The sequence below is a fragment of the Sus scrofa genome, chromosome 2 (genome assembly GCF_000003025.6).
Source record: "Sus scrofa isolate TJ Tabasco breed Duroc chromosome 2, Sscrofa11.1, whole genome shotgun sequence".
Taxonomy (NCBI): Eukaryota; Metazoa; Chordata; class Mammalia; order Artiodactyla; family Suidae; genus Sus; species Sus scrofa.
Window position 1 is genome coordinate 90,812,904 of NC_010444.4, and position 24,257 is coordinate 90,837,160.

Below are 24,257 nucleotides of genomic sequence, written 5' to 3' on the forward strand. Positions count from 1 at the left end.
ACACAACAAGCAAGCCAATTAGGTAAATAAGCACTTGTTCTTAGGTCTCAGACCCAAGAGAAAACAAGCTGTAAACAAACACAATTCAGATTCACAGCTGAGGGGTTTTTGGTAGATCACATACTGAAACATCAGAGGCTTGACCTCTGGGATACTGATTATTATGGGAAAGGTTTGTGCAGGCCAGAAAATATTTAAGTGGGACTAACATTTTTGAAACTATAAAATAGGAACCCTTTGATCTGGTTTCTTTTGGGGGTGAAAATTTAAATTTGTGTTTTCTTTACATATTTTACTTCCTTTGAAATTTGATTGGAAACAGTCTAGGGTATGCATGTCAAAGTTGTATTTTCTTCCTTGCTGGCTTGTCTCTTGCCTCTGGGCAAGAGTATGTAGGGTTCATCCTGCCCAACAATATGAGATTTCTTTCTATTCTTAAAACATTCTTCCTGAGAATGGACTGTAGACGTTATTGTAACATGTGATGATTCAGTTGCTCAGCACACAGTTCATTCCCCGGTTGCTCTGGATATGGGTACATTGTGCTTGTTTTGGGTTTGAGCCAAGTCTGAGCCGCGTCCGTCAGCACGGGCTGGCCGGCTTCACTCCGACTCTGGTCAGCACTGGCTGTTACTCTCCTAGTCATCTTTTTATCTTTCTGGGTAATCTTGGGCTTAATTTGGTTCCTGCCTTTAATACTCCCATCTGGCTTCTTTCTTTTTCTTTCCTTTTTTTTTTTTTTCTTTAAGAAACATCTGTCTGAAACTTACATAGCCATCCTCATGACCACTTGGATATTTAATGTTCCTCTTCTCATGTGGCTCTGGGGTCCATGGTAATTCCTTATACAGAATGTGGAAGAAATTAGCTGCAAGTTTGTGTAACTCTTTAGATGGCTGTGGGAATGGTCAGGTCATTTTCTTCTTTGGTCTATCTGATTTGTACCTGTTCATAGGCAAAGTTATCTTGGGGAACAGAGAATTTGTCCCCCCACCTTCTGGAAAAATATCCATTTTTTCAGAAGACGATAATATTGTGTAGGCCCTTTGATCAAACTGATATAGATAAATGTCAGACCTGTTATATAAGTTAACTGCTAGATTACTTTTCTGGAGGAAGTTATCTTTTTGTAGTCTCTTTTTATTAAGTATCACCTCTTGATTTTTCATTATTCTTCTTGATGCATTTACTGAGGGATTAATTTAAGATCTCATAATTAGAGATAACAGGGCTTGTCTTTTGCTTACCTTGGACTGGAATGCAATGACATGCTGAAGAAATATCTAAACAAAGTGTTGTAGGTGAGTCTTGACCCCTTCCTGACTGCTTACAGTAAAATTCAAGGGGAAATGACTTAAAGATGGAATTGTTAAGCAAAAAAAGAATTTAAAGATTTGGTAAATTCTCAGGCTATCCATATTACAAAAAATAAGAACACTGAAGATGTGGCAAATGACTACTTAGGAGATTTGTAAGGATCAGCCATCTCAATAGATGCCAGAGCGATTGTCCAAAGCAATGGAAGAATGACTCAGAAGGTGATTCAGAGATAATCTGAGGTACCGCTCCCATCACAGGCCCCTAGTGCAGGGAAAGGGGGTTGGGGGGAGGTAGGTAGGCAGAATGGTCTCAAAGCAGAGGTTGCTGCACCTGCAGAACCTCTGTGTGTGATGCCTGCACTGCTTCACATCACAGGCTCTAAGACAAATCAGCAGGAAGCTCCACCTCATGCTCTGCTTCTAGGAAACCATCCTAAGACAACCTGGTTCCAAGCAATTTAAAGTATTGTCTATTTCTCTCAGCTTGATAGCAAGTCTTGGAATAGCAGTTTACTGATGAGGAAAGCAGTGAAGTCACACAGTGGTTCCCTGAGATTCACATGGAGGCAGTCTGATCTGTGCCAAGTCTCTGCCCCATCATACACAGTGCATCCAGGCTTGGGGCTCTGTCTGGCTGACAGAACCAGTGGGCACACTGGTGATGGATGGGCACTTGAGGAAGGGTGGCCTGTTCCCCAGTTCTGCACATTGACTGTTATTTATTAGGACTATTAAAGTTACTTATGAGATTGAGTCAGAATAATAACTCAGGTAGGCAGTGTAGGAGCATGGGCTTCAATGCATTCTTTGATATGACTGTTGATTAATCTTTGTGGCTTAAGAGCTCCAGGGAGTAACATCCCCCAGGCCTTGTTTATTATAGGGAGTGTACCTACCCCCAGATGGACATGAATCCCTAACCCCCTGTGACTCAGTTTACAAGAAGAGAAGGACAAAGAAACCATAAAACTTACAGGACATTTCCACCCCTAAAACCCTTATTGGACAAGGACTGAAGTAGGTAATTGGGCAAGGCTAATGGGAGAAAACACATCTTTCTGGACCCTACACTGGTACCCCCCATCGTTAAGGGATAAAAACAATGGGGGGGGCTCTTCTCCCCTCTCCCAGCAGCCCTGGGAGCTATTTGCTTTCCTGTAATGAAGACTTTGCTTGCTTGCTGCCTGTGTGTTCACTGAGTTGATTCTTTGACTGCATGAACAAGAACCTGTATTCTGGTAACATCTTTCCAGCATAAAGATTATTTAAATTTTTGAGAAGTACAACATAGTTGGAAATACTTATTAGTTTATTCAAGATTTTGCAGGTAAGTAGAGAGCTCTTCTATCAATTCAGCAACAGAGAATTCATCTTAAAGGAAAACTAACATGATAGATGATATTTGTATACTCTCACTTTTCACTGAATTTGACTAATCCAGAGACATTTGATTGAAAACCTGTTTGTGCTGGTGGTTGCCATCCAATTTGCAGTAAGTCTCTTTTCGCTGCCAAGGTTAACAGTTTCTAAACTATAGAGAAATGAGGAAAGTATTCATAGTCAATAAATTACCATTTGCCCCATTTTGCAAAATGATTCTGGGTTTTCATGTTTTATTTATTATCTCTGTGGTTGTTGCTCCCTGTTCTATAACTAGGTTATCATTCACTGCAGCCAACACCAAATATACTTATCACAGTATGGGAGTTTTTTTGGTTTTAATATTGAATTTTGGAGTTTTGAGCACTTGGTTAATTTATTGCCCAGAGTTAATAAAAGAAGTAGAATAGCATAGCAGTTAAGCACATTTTTGGTATCAGAACATGCTTCAGTTTTCTAGCTGTGTAACCCAGGGTATATTATTTAACATATTGGAGCTCAATTAGTTACTCTCTAAAAGTAATAATACTTTCTATCTTGTAGGATTATGGTCGTAGTTCAATGGGATGCTTAACATGGTACCTAATACTACATAAGTGCTCATTAAAAGCTAGCGCCTATTAGTATTATTATTATTGTTATTGTTGTTATTACAATTACTGCATGCTGTATTTTAGCCATCATCATTCATTTTTATTCTCTTGGGAACACTTCTGCGATTTCCTTTTGGCAAATGGCCTCTCTGCTGTTGTGGACAGTCATGCTGCGATTATAATTTAAGGTGATTTGACTTTTAGCTGATGGGTATTTGTCCTAAAATGGGCTATTAGACACTTTCTTTGGGGGCTTTGGTGCCTGAGAGGGAAGATGCAAGAATGGAAGCTCTAGTACACAAAATAACTGGAGAAGATTTATCCTCATGGCAGCTCTCTTGATATGGGAAAACTCGGAAGTGGCTCTGGTCCCTACCCTTCCTGAGCCTGCTTCTTCAGGCCTTTGGTTTTCTGAGCCACACCACATCATGAAATGAATTCTCTTTTGCTCAAATTACTGAATTGGGTTCTGTTTCTTGAAACTAAAGAATGTAAAAGATATTAATTACATGAATATGATTAAGTTCAAATTTTCAAGGCAAGAAAACGGCTGTGATACATTATTTCTTGGACCTGCTGTTACATTATTCTCCTAACTCTTGGTACCCATAGGCTGCAAATATTTTGAGGATTTCATTGTGGTAAGACCCTCACTCTTGTTCACTGTTATACCCTTAGTAGAGAACCCAGTGCTCAGTAAGTATGTACTGAATGTAAAGAGGAGTATTCTCAGCCTGTCCTCTTAGTTTACATCAGTCTCAGGATCAGAATAGTATTCTAATTCTTTGATGGGAGGTAGACCTTTTACATACAGCTTCTTCTGAGTATAGAGTTAGGCATTGTACTAGTACTTAAATGTATCACTCCGCTGATCCTTCTGCATTTCACGAGATGGGTGTTTTTCATTTCCATTTTAGATTCATAGAATAACTCTAAGATAATTTAAGAAAATTGCCTGAGGTCACACACTTAGTAAGAGACGGAGTCAAGATTTGAACCCAGCTCTACCTGATTTCCAAAGTTTAAGTATTTTTCAGCATACTGTGGAACCTCTCAAGCATTCCCTTCATTTCCTGTCCTTTTGTTTTCTAGTCTTTTCATTCACAAAACTGTCTGGCATCCTGTTTTTGTGTGTTTCCTTAGGGTAAATACAAAGAATGGTGTTATGACTATCAAGTCATGAAACTGACATCTAAATAAGTATGTTAAAGCTTATACGTCCACATGAATGGTGTTTCTTTTGAAGTGTTCATCATGGCATGTGTGCTTTCTATTCTCAACATATTGTCTACGTGCCTGTGTCCCATTCTCTTGAGTGCCCTTAATGTGGCAACTCTTTGTTCTTTGAGAATATATTTCATCTTTAAAATGGCCAAAGGCATTTGGGAGGCAGTCTAGTGAAGATGGACAATTATTTTGGGAAGGACTGCTTTTAGTGAAGAATGATATATGAGTCTTAAGTGTTGAGACTGGTCTGGTTATAGCCTTTGAATTGTTCTGAAGATTTCTCTCCAGGAGGGATCCCTGAACTCTTTTTTTTTTTTTTTTTTTTTTGTACAACAAATATTAGGACCTGTGCCAAGCACTGGATATGCAAGACAGATGAGTCTTGTTCCTCATGGAGCTCTCAGTCTGGCAGTGAACAGATAAAACAGCGAGCTATGGGTTTTCATTACTTTTGTGACACATGCACGAGAAAAATCCAGGGCGGGATGAGCACCTTGTCTCTGAGGAGTCAGAAAGCCTTTCCCGGAGTTCCCGTCGTGGCGCAGTGGAAACGAATCTGACTAGGAACCACGTGGTTGCAGGTTCAATCCCTAGCCTCACTCAGTGGGTTAAGGATCCGGCATTGCCATGAGTTGTGGTGTAGGTCTCAGAAGCAGCTCGGATCTGGCATTGCGTGGCTCTGGTGTAGGCTGGCAGCAACAGCTCCAATTAGACCCCTAGCCTGGGAACCTCCATATGCTGTGGGTTTGGCCCTAAAAAGACAAAAAGACCAAAAAAAAAAAAAAAAAAAGAGGAAGAAGAAGAAGAAGAAGAAAGGCTTTCCCACTAGGTGGTAGGTGAACTAGGGTCCTAGGGTCCTAGGGTAGGGGCAGGGTTTCTCAGCCTCCACACTACTGACATTTGCACAGGATGATTCTTTGTTGTGGGTCTGTCCCTTGCACTATAGGCTATTTACTATTATCCCTGGTCTCTAGCAACTAGATGCTAGAAGCACCTGCTTCAGCTGTGACAACCACCATGGTTTCCATTGTCCCCTGCAGGGCAAAATTACCTTGGGTGAGAGCAGCTGGTGGAGGTAAAAAAGCAATGTTCCATGCAGAGGAAGAAGTATGTGCAGAGAGCCCCAAGATGCGAAGGAGTAAGGGAAGCATATTGGAGAACTGAAAGAATGCTAGAAAATTATTGGTGAGACAATGGTACAGCTAGACTAGTTGATAGTCTCCATAGCAAAGTTAGGCATCCCTGTCCTATTTGAGAAAATTTCATCTCCTACTAGTTATACCTCATACTTTGTCCCTGCCTTCATTTCCCTTCTCTTTTTCCTGTATTCTCGCTCCCCCCACCCCCACCCCCCCAGGTTTTGTAGAGGCTGCTAGGCTCATACACTGCCCATCCAGGTACATTTCTTTGTGGCAGTCTCCTTTTCAACTGGTTTGAGATCCTCTCTATCAAACTGAGCATGATTTGAATTAATTATAATTAAAACAAAAGCATAGTAATAAGCCAGGGAAAAACCCCTCTAGTGAGGGGAAGGTATCTAAACTATAGGCCATAACAAGAAGCAGGAGGCTGTCCTGAGCACCACAGGATATTTAGCAGCATCTTTGTTTTCTGCTTGCTAGATGCCAATGCAATGGGATGTTTACAGATTTTGACACAAATGAAGCAACTTGTTGAATGGCGAAAACATCCACCTTTGCAAGACTCTGGCTATGGTAGTAAAGGAAACAGAAAGAAAGAGGCAGCCTGGGTGTGCTGTGAATTACACACATGTGCGGTACGGGGGAGCTGATCCTCGGGGCACACAGGAGGGGTCTGGGTAGCCAGAGTTTTGGGAAGTTGCCTTTATATGCAGCCTTGTCAGCTGACCCCAGGAGGTGGTAGAAATATGGTCATTATCTTTATGGTCTCTGTTGTGAAAAACATTCAAAAGCAATGCTAGATAGCCAAACTTGCTAGAACGCTATTTAAAAGATTATGCGTTGGACGCTGTGGTATATGGAAAGACTGGCTAATGGGGACCTGCTGTATAGCACAGGGAATTCTACCCAATATATTCTGATAATCTGTTTGGGAAAAGATTATGAAAAAGGATAAAAAAGAACATGCACTGGCCGTGCCTGCATGAGTGGTCTCTTTTATGAAGGTAAAAGCTTTGCCTATCAGGACCATAATTCAGCAGCTCTTCTCAGACAAGGTTATTCGTATTTAAAGTATTGTTCACATTGATTACAATTATTTGCTCGTGTTGTTGTCAGAACAGGGCTTTTCATATACTGCCTTTGATGTGGCCCATTGCTATATGCTTTTGGAAACTACTTTAACTGTCTCAGGTGAATGGCATTATTCCTTTTGGTGGAAAAATCACCCACCATGGCTTTTGTATTCCTACAGGGACTCATTTTTAAGCCTCTATCTGTTCATTTTTGTTGCTATATGCGCCCCAGAGGGTGTGAATGTCCCTGTTTGAAGCCTGTTGTCCTCACCAGACTAGAAGCTAGGAACAGCTGCATCTGTTTTGTTCACATAGCATCCTCACTGTCCAACAGGCATATAATAGACTCCCAGTAACATGTATTGAATTATGATAGTACAGTCGTCCCTTGTATGCGTGGAGATTCGGTCCAGGACCCTCCATGGATGTCAAACTCTGAGGATGCTGAAGTTTCTTATATAAAGGTGTGATATGGCTTGCCCTCCCAACCCACAGATAAGGAGGGCCAGCTGTAATTGATGATGGGAAGGGGAGGAACCCAAGGGAAGATTTTAAAAAGGTAAGGGAGTTCCTCATGTGGTGCACTGGGATCGGCAGCCTTTCTGCAGCGTCAGGATGCAGGTTTAGATCCCCCACCGGGCACAGTGGGTTCAAAGGATCCAGTAGGAGGTGAGAGGAGTTAGACTTTTAAAATTTTTTTTAATTGGACATAGCGTGGAATCTTGGGCACGTTTTACTTACCCTCTGAAAAGTTTGGTTGATGTCAGCTCATATCTGGCTTAAACAAATGTTAGATGTAATCCGAATATGGTTACAGTTTACGAAGGTTAAAAAGTACATTTTCTATCTTTAAATTGTTTATTTGTACCAATTAGGTGCTCTACCATACTGGAAGAATTTGTAGTTCATGATCTGACATTTCAAACCAATATATTCATACCTGCTTGGCTTTGCCTGTGAAACAATGAGGAGGGGCTGGGCCACTTCAGGGTCAGATTAAGAAACTTTCTTTACTTTAGTTAGCCTGAATTTTCTGAGTCTGAACTCCTTAAGACAGATATTGTCTGCCTAACCTGAGGTAGGTCTGGGAGTGCAAAGCTGGCAGCTTCCTCCTTCTCTACCCAATTCATGTTTATTTTGTTAGCCAGTTTACTTTTCTTTATGTCTCACTGCCTTTCCATCCACCCTCCACTGCAAAATACTTCTGAGACAAAAGAGACTCTTGAGTGGAACTACATTTAGGGCCAGACCGATACTAAAAGACAGGTTACCTTAAACAGTAGCAAATGAGCATGCTGTGATGCCAAAAGTTTATTTAGGAAGTTATGGCTGTGCAGTCAAAAGGTTTCCTATAGGAACGAGTGTAGGTTGGGTTGAGGAGAATGTTTTTCTAAACCCCAAAGCACAGTTGCTGGTTGTTAGTGAATCATTCTCAAATTCACAAACAAAACCTTCTAGGCAGGGTATAATTGGGCAAGGTTTCTGTTGCCTTCAACAACCACTTGTTAAGGAAGACCTTTGTTGCTAGTTGCTCTTCTGCATACATATGAATTGAGTGTGTGTTGAGGTAGTGTAAGGAGTAGAGAAATTTGGAAAGACTAGACCTAAGTAGGTGCAGGTATTTACTATTTGGAAAGGCTACACCTAAGTAGGTGCAGGTATTTTCTGAGATTTCGGCGAGTTGGAATGAAGATTGTAACTTGAGCTGTGTATCAAATAGAGAAATAGAGAAGCACAACTCAAAACATTTTGCCAGCTCTGACATTTGTAGATATTTTCTGTCCCTGGTGTGATTACATTTTTTTATTCCCCCAATTAAGAATTTTAGACCATTCATAGGGAGGAAACTGGCTTTAATGAGTGTTCCCAGGCATGGATGTTGGAGTTAAGTGCCTTGCAGACACTTGGTAAATACTGACTGACTGAGGGCATGTGTGGGCTCCCAAGGGCGTCTTCAGTACTTGCTGTTTTCCGTGAGAACCAAACCCAGTGTTGGAGCATCGCTTCTCTGGTTTGGGATGGTTTCCTGAAATCCTTCAGTACAATGACATTGATTAGCTGCCAAACTAATTGCTGTCTACCACCAACCTTGTTTCACAGGCAAACCGTGCCCAAGGGTAAAATAACAAGCACACTGAGGCAAACTTTCCAACATGTGCCCCCCAAACCTTCCCCTGAATTGAGAAAGTGACCTTTTGGGGAACAAATGTTCTTTCACCTTCACTGTTTAGACGTTGTTAACACTGGGCCAGCTGCATGATTGATGCTCAAGCTTTCCTCTTTTCTGTGGAGTAGGTTCTACTCTTTCCCCTTCAGAGCTGTGAGCTTTTTATATTGTTTTCCTTTGATAAGGTGACTGGGCTGCCCATAAATTTGAATGTATTTTTTAATGACCTGGTGGTGCTGAAAGAGTGTTATTCTCCTTTGTAGGCTTCTGGCTTTTCTTCTGCAACTCATGCTGCCAGTTAAACCTTTCGTGAATGTACCCTTTTCTGAGTAATCCGTTTGAAATTAAAAAAATTTTCTTTTAAAGATAGGTTTCTTGCTTATGGTTTAGTTTGATTGTCTCAGGCTTGGGTATAATTGGGCAAGATTTCAGTTGCCTTTTTTGAATGTATTAAAAAGGGCAGACCTTTTAAAGTCACTCTTGGCAGCAAGCTTCAGAGTTTTCGAAGTGGAGGAAATGTCGAAAGGATAGAAAATCCAGTACCAGTTTTTGTTAATAATTTTTAATTGGGAGGGGTGATGGTGGGGCTTGAGAGTGGAGAGTGGATGCTTCCTCAAAGCCCATTATTGCACACACTGACAAAAGGGGAGACAGGCAGTGCAGAAGTATGATGAATACAGACTCCTGGGTGAAGTGTCTGACTTTGAGCAAGTTCCTTATCCTGTCTGTGCCTCGGTTTCCTTGCCTACCTCATTGGGAATATAGTGAATATAGTACCTACCTAATGGGGTTGTTGCACAGCGTTAACAAGTTAAATATACACAAACTGCTTGAGCCGGAATGCCCTGGTGCACTGTAGGTGCTACCTGAATGTTAGCCGTTATAGCGCCTTCAACAATTCTGCAATCCCAATAGCTCTGAACTCAAACAATAGGCGTTTTGTTATTTTAAAAATAAATTTATTTGGTGGCAAAGCTGAACATGAACCAACATGAGACTATTTTTGTCTTTATTTATTCCATTTAATGTGAATATTTATAAGTTTTGCTGTGGAAAATATTAATGTGTTTGATGTGGGATGCTATCCAATCTACTAGATGGGTTGCATATGTATGGTGTGTGCACCATATTACATTTCCCAAATCAGAAAAATTCTGTGTTCTGAAAATATCTGACCCAAAGAACTGGATATACTCTGAGATAGGACAAAGTATTGGCAAAAATACTCCTTGTTTGATCACCCATTCTGCTTCTTCTTGATTACATCCCTTGGTCTTTTCTATTTTTTTTTTTTAAGGGTATAAAGTTTAATTCACTAGGAAGGTATAACAATCATAAATATATTTGTACCACACATCGAGTACCCACATCTATTAAGAACTGAACGGAGAAATAGACAGCAATACAGTAATGCAGGGGATTTCAATACTCCATTTCCTTTTTTTTTTTTTTTCTGTAGAATATATTTCTTTTTTTTCTTTTTTCTATTTTTTAATTGGTATTTTCTTATAGGAATGAAAGGAAATAGAGATTTCTTAAGCAATTCACTCATTTATTAAATATTTGTTGAAACCCTACTGTGTGCCAAATTCCCCTACTTTCAGGGAGCTGATTGGCCAGCAGTAGCCAGACTTCACTGAGGACATACTATGTGCAAGGCTTAATCTAGACGCATTATTAACATGGTCTCTGATCCTTCAGAATTATCATTTCTGCAAAGGAAGAAATAGAGTTTCAGAAATGCTAGGTAATGTGCTCGTAGTTGGTGGATGTCAGAGCTGGGGCTTAATTCTGTTCTGAGTGGCTCCGTCATCCCTGTTCTTTCCTCTTGATCATGTTACCTTTGGCTGAGAGCTCTTGGAACTGATGGCAGTTAAACAGATTCTTGTAGATTTTTATCTCTGTGACATGCCCCATTCTGTAAGGCCTGGTGAACAGGAAGGGCCCAGCCCGGGGGTGGACTCACTAGTGTTGTTCCTGCTTGACCTCCCTCGACGGGTTGTGTCATGACCTGCAAAGGGCACGTGAGCAGCCAGTTGGCTAGTCAGCCAAGTCACCAGTGAAAAGTATGCAATGTGATATACATGAAATATTGGAAAACTGCAAAGTCACTTTTGTCTCTTTTTCACATGTTTATGGAACTAAAGTTATAGACCATGAACATCACAGATCTTAAGCATTTAATTCAGTGATTTTGATTAGAATTAAACAACTGCATATCTACTACCCTAGAAAGTTTCTTGCCCTCTTCTAGTTAAATTTTACCCCATAGGCGGCGACTGTTCTGATTTCTCTCCATGGTTTGGTTTTGCTGGTTGTGGACTTCATATAAATGGAATTAAACAGGATGCAATGTTCTGTGTCTGGCTTCTTTTGAATAGTGTACTTTTTCTGAGATACATCCAAATTGCCGTGCTATCAGTAGTTCATTCTTTGTTATTCTGTGTCGTATTATATTGTGTGAATATACTGCAATTTATTTTTGTATTCTCTCTTATTGTTGAAGATTTGGGCTGCCTCCAGTTTGGAACTATTGAATAAAGGCCCTGTAAATATTGTATAAGTTTTTTATGGACAAAATTTTTCATCTTTCCTGGTTAAATTATTAGAATTAGAATTAAATTGCTGGGTCATAATTTAATAAGAAATTGCCAAATAGTTGCACTGTGGTTGCACACATTTTAGACCATTGATGTCTGAGAGTTCTAGTTGTTCCTCATCCTGGACAATCATGTGTAGTCTGTATTTTTGATTTTATCTATTCTGGTGGGTGCAAAGTGGTAAATCACTGTGATTTTAATTTGTACGTATGTAATGATTAATGACCTTAAGTATATTAATATGTGCTATTGTCCATTTGTATATTTTCTTTTGTGGACTCACTTTGCAAGGCTGTGTTCATTTTTTATTGGGTTGTTTGTCTCCTTATTATTGATTTGCTTTTAGGAGTTCTTCATAGATTAGAATACAGATATTTATTAAATGTATGCATGTATACAAACTTTCCCCCCGCCATTGTGTGGAAAACTACAAAGTCATTTTTTTTAAAGTAAAATTTTCTTGTGAGATAGCCTTGAGATTTTGGTGACTGCCTCATGCTGATGATAGTTTTTCCTGGAATATTTTCTTCTTTCAAACAGGTTGCAATTGGCAAGAAAAGGGATATTGCAGGAAGAAGTTCATGTTGCTTGTGGCCTCCCAATTTTTCCCCTTATAGACACTTCTCTGAAGTTATAATAGGAACATGTGATTCACACTACAAAAATTTATTTTCCCTGTTTAAGATCAAGTTATTTAATTAAAGGAAGTAGAAATGATTGGACAAATTAAAACAGCAAATCTAAAAACTGTTGTTTTTTTTTCAAAAAGCAATAGTTTGTATCTATTAACCCCAAGCTCACCAACCACCCCACTCCCTCCACCTCCCCCTTGGCAACCACAAGTCTATTCTCCAAGTCCATGATTTTCTTTTCTGTGGAAAGGTTGATTTGTGCCATATATTAGATTCCAGATATAAGTGATATCATATGGTATTTGTTTTTCTCTTTCTGACTTCACGAGATCCTGCTGTGTAGCACTGAGAACTATGTCTAGTCACTTATGATGGAGCATGATAATGTGAGAAAAAAGAATGTATACATGTATGTCTAACTGGGTCCCCATGCTGTACAGTAGAAAAATAATTGTATTGGGGAAATAACAGTTAAAAAAATAAAATAAATAAAATTAAAACTTTTTTTTTCCCACAGAAGGAACATTTATAAAGATGTGGTAATTATTTAAAAGTTTTCTTTTTAATTATAAAAGTAAACACATTTCATACAGAATGAGTTGATAAATATTTTCAAAGAGAGGAAAACTGAGCACTGAAAGTTAAAATAACCAGTTCATTTAAAAAGTAAATAAAACACTCCACAGATTTCTTAATTGCAGGATTAATCCCCATTTTGCTTTTGTTAGTCAAACCATATGGTATTTCTTTCTGAAGAGAAATGTTTTAACAATTCGAGATATCACTAGAATTGGCTCTTGCCTACGTAATCAAGGGACATCCTTTAAGAAGCTGAGAGATGGAACTGGGTTTGTTAATTTCCAACATCAAATCCACTGCATATATCTTCCTGTTTGAACTCTTACCTAATTGAAGAGGATCAAATAATGACCAAAGGCCATATCAGGGGAAGGAAGCATGAATTTCAGCCACCTTTTATCCTCTCGAGTATTTATTGGCTGTACCTGAAGCTTTCCCCCTCTTTGGACAGTAAAATTGGGTGACTATTCTGAGCTTCTTCACTTACCTTTTGGGCTTAATCCCCTCAGGAACAGGACACATCCAGGGGTAGGTTTCTAACCCCATTGCTTTCCTAGCTCTTTTGGTGTCCATTTAAGGAATCCAGCTTCCTCTTGATTCATGGGTCATTGTTTCTATTATGGGCTGAGTTGTGTCCCCTCACAATTCATATGTTGAAATCCTAACTGGCTGAGGATTTCAGAAGGTGCCTATATTTAGAAATAGGGTCTTTAAAGAGATAGTTAAGTTAAAATAAGGTCGTGAGGGTGGGCTCTAATGCAATGTGACTCATGTCCTTTTAAGAAGAGGAAATCTGAACACAGACATGCAGAGAGAAAACCACGTGAAGACAGAGGGAGGAGACAGCCATGTGTAAGCTACAAAGACAAGCCTCAAAAGAGACCAACCCTAATAATACTCTGATCTTGAACTTCTAGCCTCCAGACTGTGAGAAAATGTATTCCTGTTGTTTAAGGCATTCAGTCTGTGGTCCTTTGTTATGGAAACCCTAGCAAAGGAATACAGCCTCTAAGGGACCATCACTCCACCATTGTGAATATTAAATCTTACTAGGTCAGGGCAGACACTGAGCTAAATGGCAGCCCACATACTACTCAAAGGCTCAGAACATTTCCATCAGTCATTTCTTTTTTTTATCTTTTTAGTATTGGTTAAAATCTAATAATTGTAGCTTATTGGATGGCTTCAAAGTATTATGTAAGTTCAGACTACTATCCCTGAATTCTATGTGATTTTCTACAAAATAGGCATTCATATAAAATGTACCAAACAAATATATTTTTAGAATTTTAGAGCACAAGAAAAATCTTCTTTTAGATGTTTAAACATAAACCTTTTTTATTCTGGGGGGAAGTTATTGAACATTTCTGTACCTCAATTTCCCCTTCTAAACAGGGGAAAATAATAAGTAGCTTGTGGAATTTTTTAAGATCAAATAAGTTTTTTTACTTCAAATATACCTGGCACATGATGTTTGTTAGAAAAAATGCTTTGGGATCTTATTTATTTTTTGTCTTTTGTCTTTTTAGGGCCACACCCACAGCATGTGGAGGTTCCCAGGTCAAATTGGAGCTACAACTGCCAGCCTGCACCACAGCCGTAGCAACACTGGAGCCGAGCTGAGTCTGCAACCTACACCACAGCTCATGGCAATGCCAGATCCTTAACCCACTGAGCAAGGTCACGGATCAAACCCACAACCTCATGGTTCCTTTTCAGATTCATTTCCACTGCACCACAATGGGAACTCCAGGATCTTCTTGACTTTTAAACGATTTAGCAGCTCAGGGATAAATCTGCATCAACACACTCACACATGCAAGTTTTCGCCTCTTAATATGTTTGCACTGATGTAATACTTGTATTGGAAAAGAAAGGTTGAAGTGAGTACCTTCTCTGAGAAATGGTGGTATCTTTCCTGTTCGTTTATAGCACTTCTGAGTTGTTCGCCTTCAGGGGAGAACCTCTGACCCTTCATAAAGACCCACAAGCCTTTCCGCTGCTGTCTATCTGGACTTCATCACTGCAGAAAGAGATTGGGACCACTTCTGGTGACTGACTTTTAGACCTTCTGATTCTCCTTTCTGCCTTTTGTTTCCTGAAGACTGCAGTTAATTAACGTGGAATTGAGGGAGTCGTCATCCCAAAGGTCAGTGAGAACTTTTTTTTTTTTTTTGATCGGTAAGGAGTAGATTTATTAATATAGGATGCTTGTGAAGGATACAGACAGGAAGGCAAGAGGGCTCTGCCCCAAGAACTAAGTGGGCTACATTTTTATAATCAAAAGAAAAGTGGGGAGGGAGAGAAGACCACCTTTTTCCTCTTCCTTTGTAAAGATGTTACAGGAAAATGGGGTGAGAGAAGATGGTCATGTCCCAGGTCTTGGGCAAGTTCCTGGGACTGGCCACCAAGCGTGGGTCCTCAAGCAGGAAAGAATTCAAGAGCCAGCCATAGAGGAGTGAAAGCGGGTTTACTGAGAAATACACATTCTATAGGCAGAAGGTGGTCCATCTGGGAAACCAGGGCCAGTGCTGGAAGAAACACACCTCTCAGAAGGTGAGAGCCCTGGAAGTCAATAAAAACTTGGTGGTTCCATTTCCTCAAGTACACATGGAAGCATCCACTGCTCAGAAAAGTAGCCTTCCTTCAGGAAATTCATAAGGGTTAATATGCGTTAAGGGAAACATACCTGCTAGCCATTGACACCTTAGCATTCATGACCTAACTCAGTAATCATATATCTCCTCCTGCTCGGAAGCTGAAGCTGGAGGTGAACTAGGGTTTGAATGCAGGTAATGAGGCAGGAAGGGCAGGCCAGAGCAGCAGGAGGATGCCAGAAAGGGCAGGGGCTGTGGGGAGGAGAAAGGCAACATTGAGTGGGGGAGATCCTTTGGGGGGCTAGCAGGATAAACCTATGCTGTTGGTGATATTGTTCAGGACCCTTAGAGACCAATGTTGCCTAAACGGGACCGAGTTTCTCCACTCGCCTCCTCCCACCCTCATTTCTTACCCTTCTCCCTCCCCACCCCCATGCTAGTTACTTCTGGGTGCTGGGCAGACTGAGGCACAGCACTACTGTAGATGAGAGTTACCCTCTCAAGCCTCAATTTTGTTACCTCCTTCCCCTCATGTCTCCCTCAGAGTCCCCTCCTGCTGTGCCCAGGCCTGATTTCCTCAGTCCAGAACCTAATGTTTATTCCCACCTGGCCTGGGTCAGGTCTCCCACTGGGACTCCACATTCAGACTTGTGTTCCCTCCTCACCCCTTTGCCTCCTTCCCTTCAGAATTAACACAAATGTCACAAATGAGCCCCTGAATGAGGCAAGGCTTCTCTAAGATATGTTTTTGGCAGTGCAAACCTAACCTTCCCAGCATCTGCCTCAGAGGGCAATGGTACAGTTATCTGCATGAGTGTGATTAACATCTATATCTTATGCTAGATTGTAAACCCCCCAGCCCTGCCCGAGGGAAGACACATCTGCCTTTTTCACCACTGTCTCCCCCAGGCCAAGCAGAATGCCCGGGGCTATGGAGATTTATGGGTTTATAAGGCCCTTGCAGAAGAATAGAAAATTACTAGAAGTAACTTTGTTTCTTTCCTCTGTAATTTCAACTATTGCTTTCTCCCATGAAGGAGGGCTATAATTACCTAAAACCTTATTTGGTCTGATTTTGCAATTGCTGACAAATGGTTCAATTTTGCATTTTCTCTGGATTTTGCACAGTGCTGGTATGTTCATTACCTTATATGGTTAGAGCTCAAAGGCTTTAATAGAATGACTTATTTCTCATTTCTGTGGTTAGTAAAAATAGAAAAGCCGAGTCTCGCTTACTTTTGTAGTCTGTTGTGGAATTTTGATTATTTGTTGGAAATGAAACTAATTTTTTTTCGCTGTTGTGAAACAACTGCCAAACCTTGTTCCAGCATATCATATGCATGAATAATAATGATGCTTATATTTCTATTACCTACAACATTTACGTGTACGAGTGTTAAAAAGTACCAGTGTGAAACCCAAGTTTTAGAAACACTTGGAGTTATTTGGGTTGTTCTTTGTATTTCCCAAGACTGGAAGCTGCCCTGTTCAGTGCTGAGTGAGAGTTTCTAGGGCTTTGTGCTCCAATGTGAGGCTGTGGGTAGTGGAGATGGATGTAAAAGTGTGAACTGAATGATTCATAGTCTGCTTATTTAATGTTCAGGGAACAAAAATATAATTACATAACTGAGAATCAGAGACCTCGCATTATGGTTGAAATGGGTTTCATTCCGCTGAAGATTGAGCCTCATAGTTGATTTTAATATTCTGTATTTGGGAGAAACCGTCAAGGTCAACGGCAGTGAACTGGGGAAGGAGTTAGAGGACTGGTTCCAACTCTGCTACCTTCTGTCTGTGTGACATTAGCCAAGACGTTTATCCCCTGACACCACACTTCTATTGGTAAAATGGAAATTGTAATAGCTGTCCTAACCTACTTCATCAGGCTTATGGTGATGATCAAACAAGACAAGGTTAGTCAATGACAAAAAAGGATTGTGTAAATCGAAGATATTATTTCACTATGTCATGTTAGTTTCTGTTTTTATTTTTATATATGTAATCCTATTTCCTCAACCTATTGTGAAGTTGAAGAAAATTGGCCATATTTATTAGTCATAGTTCAGTTAGGCAGAAGCACTAAGAGATGTAATATGTGAGACTTGTTGTTACAGCAATTTAACTTTACGCAGTTGTAGCAGTAGTCTTGGTGTCTTACACTGGAGCCCAAAGTCCACAGGGTAAGTGATTCAGAAGGGAAGATGGATATAAAGTGGAGGAGAGCAACGGCAAACTGGAAGCCATAAGCACATACTGAAACTCATGTCCATTCTTACTGTCTCTGGCTATAATGTGTATGTCATGTGGGAAAAGCTGGTATACCTTGTCATGCTGTCATAACTGGCCCAGTAACTGGAAAAGCTGAAAGAAGATCTCAAGGAGGGTGGGGAAGCTGTAGGTCCAGCTGCTGCCCTATGCCATTGTGCTGATTTGGCAGATCAATGATAATGTGCCTGAGCTACAAAAACAGCTGCCTCTGCCTTTCATAGGCAAAAAAACCAGTATGATTGCTGCTTCTCTTCTGTATTCTGCATCTTGTGTAAATATCTCTCCATGGTATATCCTGGTGTGCAGGGCTGGCAGTATCACTTGTGAGGCTAGTATGAAAGGAAAATGTGGAGTTCCTTGTTCAGAATACAGGAGAACTTCTTTTGCCTTTCTTCTAGAGTGTTTTTCTGGACATGTCATGATGTTTATTATTTGATATTTAATGCTACACTATCCTAACTCATGAGATACTCAGGGGTGGATGAGGACTGCACAGATGCCTTGGACTGTATCCCATGACTCAGCATCTATGGACCACATCTACAACCCTCCCTGCCATATGCCTAGGACCCCACTGGGGTTCAGGGTGACAGCAGCTAATATAACAGAGACTCCTAGGGAGATTGGGGATGGGGGTTGTGTGGTAAGAGGTGAAGTGCTCTGTGAGCCAAGAATCCAAACTTCCAGAACATGCTCCAATAGCCCACTGGGCTTATAAAACACAAATTCAAGGACAAAATTAATAAGAATTTCAACACTGAGCACTGAACTCCAGTGGGGGTGTGGATGGGGGTGGGGGGTGGTTGAGAACAGCTCTCCGTGCAGTTGCACTGTTTCCAAGTTTATCGAGCCTGCACTGCATATAGGAAAGGGAATTCTTGGAAGTGAAGTTCAGCCTAACCAAGTTGACATATCACAAAGCCCCCACACCATGCATTCTCTCTACTTCCTGCAATATCATATATTGAAACAAAATAGGAGGCTGTGGAAATAGCCTTGTTATTTTTTTGCACTGTGGCAGTCATAAGCACAGTCCTTACTGTGACGTCACCACCAGTTTCTCAACCACTGCTTCCTCTCAGACCAAGACTTTTGATAAAACATTGTGAGGACATACTACTATTTACCTGTGCCAATCTTTTATATCTCCAAGCTCTAAATATTACTGTTGGGTTCCATAGTCTGATGGGGATAGTCTTATAATTGAATTTCCCGTCTCAATAATGCATTCTTTGAGATTTCACTTATGAGATGTTGTAAGATGTCTGCTGACCATCTTCTTGGGGGAAATAGGCCTCTACAGGCCTCTACTTCTGTGCAAGGCCCTGAGCACTCTTTACCTGGGCATTTCTCAGTTACATTTGCAGTGAACGACCTTAGGAAATGAGGTAATAGCTCCTTCTTGGACAAAGAGCAGCCTTGCTATGAAAGTAGTAGATACATCCATATTGCTGCAGTTGGCATTATTTCATTATTCTTTATGGCTGAATATTACTCCATTGGATATATGTTCCAGGACCTAGCAATTATCATACTGAGTATGTCAGAGAAAGACAAATATTGTATCACTTCTACATGGAATTTAATAAAAAATGATACAAAATAACTTAATTATAAAACAGAAACAAACTCACAGATTTCAAAACCAATGTTATGATTACCATGGGTGAAATAACTGGGGGGAGGGAAGAATGGGGAGGATGGGAATATATACACAGACACTACTGCATATAATAGATAATTATCAGGAAACTACTGTATAGCACAAGAAAATCTGCTCAATAGTTTGTAGTAACCTATGTGGTAAAAAAGAATAGATATATTCTTATGTATGATGATTCGCTTTGCTATACACCTGAAACTAATACCACATTGAAAGTCAACTATACTCCAGTAAAATGTTTAAGAAAGTAGTAGATTCCCCAGGTTTATTGTCGGTATTCATTTGCCATTCATAGGATTGCCGTAACAAAGTATCACAGACTGGGTGGTTTAAACAGCATAAATTTATTTTCTCACTTGGAATATAGAAGTTCAAGATCAACGTATTGGCAGGGTTGGTCTCTTCTGAGGCTTTTCTCCTTAGCTTGTGGATGGCTACTTTCTCTGTGTGTTTTCATGCGGTCTTCCCTCTGCACCTGTCTGTGTTCAGATTTCCTCTTAGAAGGATATATCATATTGGATTAAGGCTGGCCCTAATGACCTCATTTTCACTTCATTATGTATTTAAAGACCTTATCGCCAAATACAGTTATACTGAGATGCTGGATGTTAGGATTTTAACACATACATTTTGGGGAACACAATTCTGCAGTGCTCCTTCTATAACATACCCCACGGCCCTCTGTATCACTACTGTGGCACTTTGGGGTAAAGATTATCTAACACAAATCATGATGCTTGCTGTGATATAAGTAATAAAGTCTTTGTCTCTGACCTAGGGATCTTTGACTTCTGCCAGTATCCAGGAAACAGTAACAGGCTAAACTGTGAGACTGTAAGTTGGGTAAAATAAAATCCCACACCTGATGTATCTTTTATGTGGTATTGAAAACAAAAATCTCTGATAGTTTCTCATAATGGATCCAAGTGTACCAACAATAGTGATTTTAATACAAGTGTCTGTCTATTGAGAAACTACCAACTGGGTCTATATTTTCCCTTCTTGTTGGGGCGAAATTTGTCCTTCAATCCTTAAACCCCACATGAGGTGTTTGTGTCTTTCACTTTATCTTCATGGGGCATACATGTGTCTAAGACTCCTGAGCAGTGGCTTGTCTCCAGGTGGTGAGTTAGCGATGTTCATGGGAGCAGCTTTGACTCCATTTCATTCCCTGCTTCTTGTGGCTGAAGAATCTCTTCTCTTACTCCTAACTTCAGAAGACCTGTCCCATCCTGTTTGCCTGTCTGTCTGTGAGTGTGTATCTCCAAGGTCATGTATGGCTCCTGCTGGAGAGCATCTCTGCTGAGGCAGAGAGATATACTTCACTGAGAGGCCTCTACCCTTCAGAGTTTAGGGAATGATGTGAATCTCTTGCCAGGAAGGCTGCTAGAGAAGACATTCTGTGTTGTCAATTGAATCCTTCCCCACAACTCCTGTTATGAGCTACAACATTTCATCTAAATCCATATGTTGAAGGCTTAGCCCCCCAATACTTTAGAATGTGACTATGTTTGAAATACGGCCTCTAAAGAGGTAATTGAATTTGGGTTGTTTCCATGTCTTGGCTATTGTGAATAGAGCTGCAGTGAACATGCTGGTGCATGTGTCTTTTTAAAATGTCCATTGACAGATGATTGGATTAGGAAGATGTGGTATATATACATGATGGAATACTACTCAGTCATAAAAAGAATGAAATAATACCATTCGCAGCCACATGGATGGAACTAGAGACTCTCATACTGAGTGAAGCAAGTCAGAAAGAGAAAGACAAATACCACTTGATATCACTTATATGTGGAATCTAATATATGGCACAAATGAACCTTTCCACAGAAAAGAAAGTCATGGACTTACAGAATAGACTTGTGGTTGCCAAAGGGGAGAGGGGGGGAGTGGGGTGGTTGGGGAGCTTAGGGCTAATAGATACAAACTATTGCCTTTGGAATGGATTGGCAGTGAGATCCTGCTGTGTATCACTGGGAACTATGTCTAGTCACTTATGATGAAGCATGATAATGTGCAAAAATAGAATGTGTACATGTATGTGTAACTGGGTCACCATGCTATACAGTAGAAAAAAAATTGCATTGGGGCAATAAATATTAAAAAAATAATAATAATAAAAAGAGGTAATTGAGTGAAAATGAAGTTACTAGGTGGGCCCTAATAGCCTCAGCTACAGGGGTGGGTTGGGGAGAGAGGGAGAGAGAGATTGAGAGGGAGAGCACCAGCCTTTCACCAAAGATGAGTCTGCAAAGCAAAATTCCAAAGCATGGCAAGAAAACTAGCACCTGAACTAAAAGCCTCCACATGAAAGAGTAGAAAGAATGATTCAGTTAGGACCTTTTCCTGCCTCACGTGGGGTTTTTGCGTGATAGCTTCCACTCACAGTTTTAACCTTGCAGCCTGATGGCAAGGTGCGACCTTAGGGAGATTGCTTAAAGAGCGTCTTCATTAGCTGTCTGCTTTCTACTGTTCTTGCAGAAGACAGCATCTTATAACAAAAGATTTTATTTACAACTTATCGGTAGCATGCCCTTCAGGCATGAATGTAGAGTTGTCAGGAGGAATCTTCTGACATTGATTCTTTGGTTTTACATTCTGAACACTAACCAGATGTACCAAAGAATAGAAACAGACCTCACTAGTGAGTGGAAATGCTGTATTGGTGTCAGCTGCTTTGTCTGGGTCAACCGATGTATGGAAACAAATAGCTTCCCGTGGCTGCCTGAAAATTGTATAGCGAAGGGTGGTGGTAGAAGTTCTGTATATACTACTTGATTCAAAGTGGTTTTAAGGCTTCTGAGTTCTTTGGGTGTATGCAAAACTGATTTAAAGTGGGATGCAGTCTCCACCTCAGTAAAAAGCTGGTTGCTGAATGTCTATATCCCTCTGCCTATTTTAATGCTACCCATCTGTTAGCTGAGTCTCAGAAGGAAGACATTTGGCCAGTATCCTAAATCTTCAACCCATTGCCAGTCATTGCTTCATGTTTCTAGGTGGTACACACACCAAATACTTTCTAGATGCATTTTCTATATAGTGAGTTAGAGATTTGTCCCAAGATAACTCTGTGACCTGCTATGCAGGTATCCTAAGCAGGACCACATGTGGATTAAGAGGATTTTTTTTTTTTTTTTTTGGAATCTCTAGACTAAGCTCTCTCCTTGGTCCATCTCTGCTAGGTTCGCTTTCCATCTTAGCTCTCTGAACACCACTTTTCAACAAAAAGGAGACATTTCTAGAAAGTGAGTTCAACTAGAGCATTTCTCTTAAGGCTTTGATGAGAACTGGATTAGGTAGCCTACTCTATAATAATAAAGTTTCCAGTGGAAAATTGGCATCAAGATTTTTTTTCCCTTGGAAGACAGAAAAATGTCATCTAAACATTTACACACATGTATGTCTTTTAGATTAGAGATTCGAAAAGTCTGACCTTTTCTTTAGGCAAAGCGACTCGAGTTAGCCTTTTTTACTCCAGCAAGTATAAGGAAAATACTTCTTCCCCCCACCCTGATTTGGGGGGAAAAACTTGAATGCTTTGTCCATTAAATGTTTTGTTTAGGAATTGGCACAAGTTTTCCTCTGTAAAATTAGATATGTTTTCCCACTGTATTTAGAATTAGACTACCCTATACTTAAAATTATAATTTGTGTTTTAGGGGTAGTTTGTGTGTGTGTATGTGTGTGTGTGGAGACTCAGAGTTGCATCATATGTGGATGTTAGTCAGTCACTTGCTTGGAGGAAATCAAAAGTGGAAACCTGATTTTGGAAAAGGTTACGTACGTGCTTGATCTTCTAAGTCCTGTTGGAGGTAAGATCAAGAGCTTGACTAAGTGGTATGAGACATGCTGGCCTGAATGGCTAGTGTCCCACATATGATATTAATGCATTTTGATTAAGCTACACTTTGAAAAATGTGTTCTCCAATTTAGAGGTTCTTTTTGAGTTTCTGGCATAGTTTTTCGTGTCAGACCAAACACTTGGATGGAAATACAACCTCAAGGGAGTGGTTACTCCCAAAGAGAAACATCCTAGGAAAAGGATGTTTCTGGAATGAAAATTAGATAGCCTTGAATTGAGGGAAAAAGGGGTGCTGTTTCCTTTCTAGGGCCAGTGATTTGTTGGACCCCAACTCTGAGGCATCAACATTGATGTGTGTGTGGAAACAGGGTAGGAGCCAAACAGGAAGCTGGCTCCATAAGAGCCTCTGAGGTCAGTTTGGGCCTATTGATTCTTGGAGTAGCTAATTTTAGCAAGAATTATAAGTTATTCTCTGCTACATTTCTGTTATCTTCTAACCATCAGTAAAGACCTCAAATGTTGCAAACTAATCTCTGGGGACTAAGGAGTCCTGGTCCACGTTTCGGAGGAGGAGTTACACACAGGAGAGTACTGTCTTCTCTCCAAGGCTAGAAAGGGACTTTTGGCAGCTGGCGCCAGTGGAGGACAGCTGAGTCCAGCAAAGAGGGTGTGGTTAGAAAAGGCAGCAGTGTGGCAGGGAGACAAGGAGTCTCTGGTGCAGAAATCTGGGGACTTTTGTTAGGGCAGAAATTAGTGAGCATTCTTGGAAACTGTTAAGTAGGTTTAGGCTTAGATTCCAGGAACTGGGATCATGGGACTTTATGTCATAGTGACTTGGGAATAAGAAGTGCAACCTCATTTCCTAGTCATGGATTGATAACGCATTGTGAGATTACATCTCACTTTCAATTTGGACTCTTCTCCTGAACTTCTTAGGTCTTCTGAGACCCGAGGGCTCTCCCCTGTGGGAGGAGAACTAGCCCTTCTGCTTACTCCATCTATGCAGAAAGAAGGAGAGAGAATTCAAAAGGAAGGGAATTTACAACAGAGAAGAGGAGAATACTTTAAGAGCTTATTTTCCTTCCACTGAAGACTTCTTCCTCTAGCTCTGCTTAGCTGCCGTATACTGAGGACCCCAGTGAATCTCAGACCCGCTTCAGAGCTCTTTCTCCATGGGTGTCATCAGTTGCCTACTGTCAGACTTCATGG

At 40.5% G+C, this 24,257-nt stretch overlaps 1 long non-coding RNA gene across 1 annotated transcript in view; it reads left to right on the forward strand.

Annotated features, from left to right (window-relative positions):
* Positions 7,272-24,257, forward strand: part of LOC110259417 — a 257,034-nt gene continuing 240,048 nt past the window's right edge. Inside the window, exons 1-2 of the long non-coding RNA XR_002341803.1 lie at positions 7,272-7,403; positions 14,645-14,861. This is a non-coding gene — a long non-coding RNA (uncharacterized LOC110259417). The remainder of the gene's footprint in view (positions 7,404-14,644; positions 14,862-24,257) is intronic.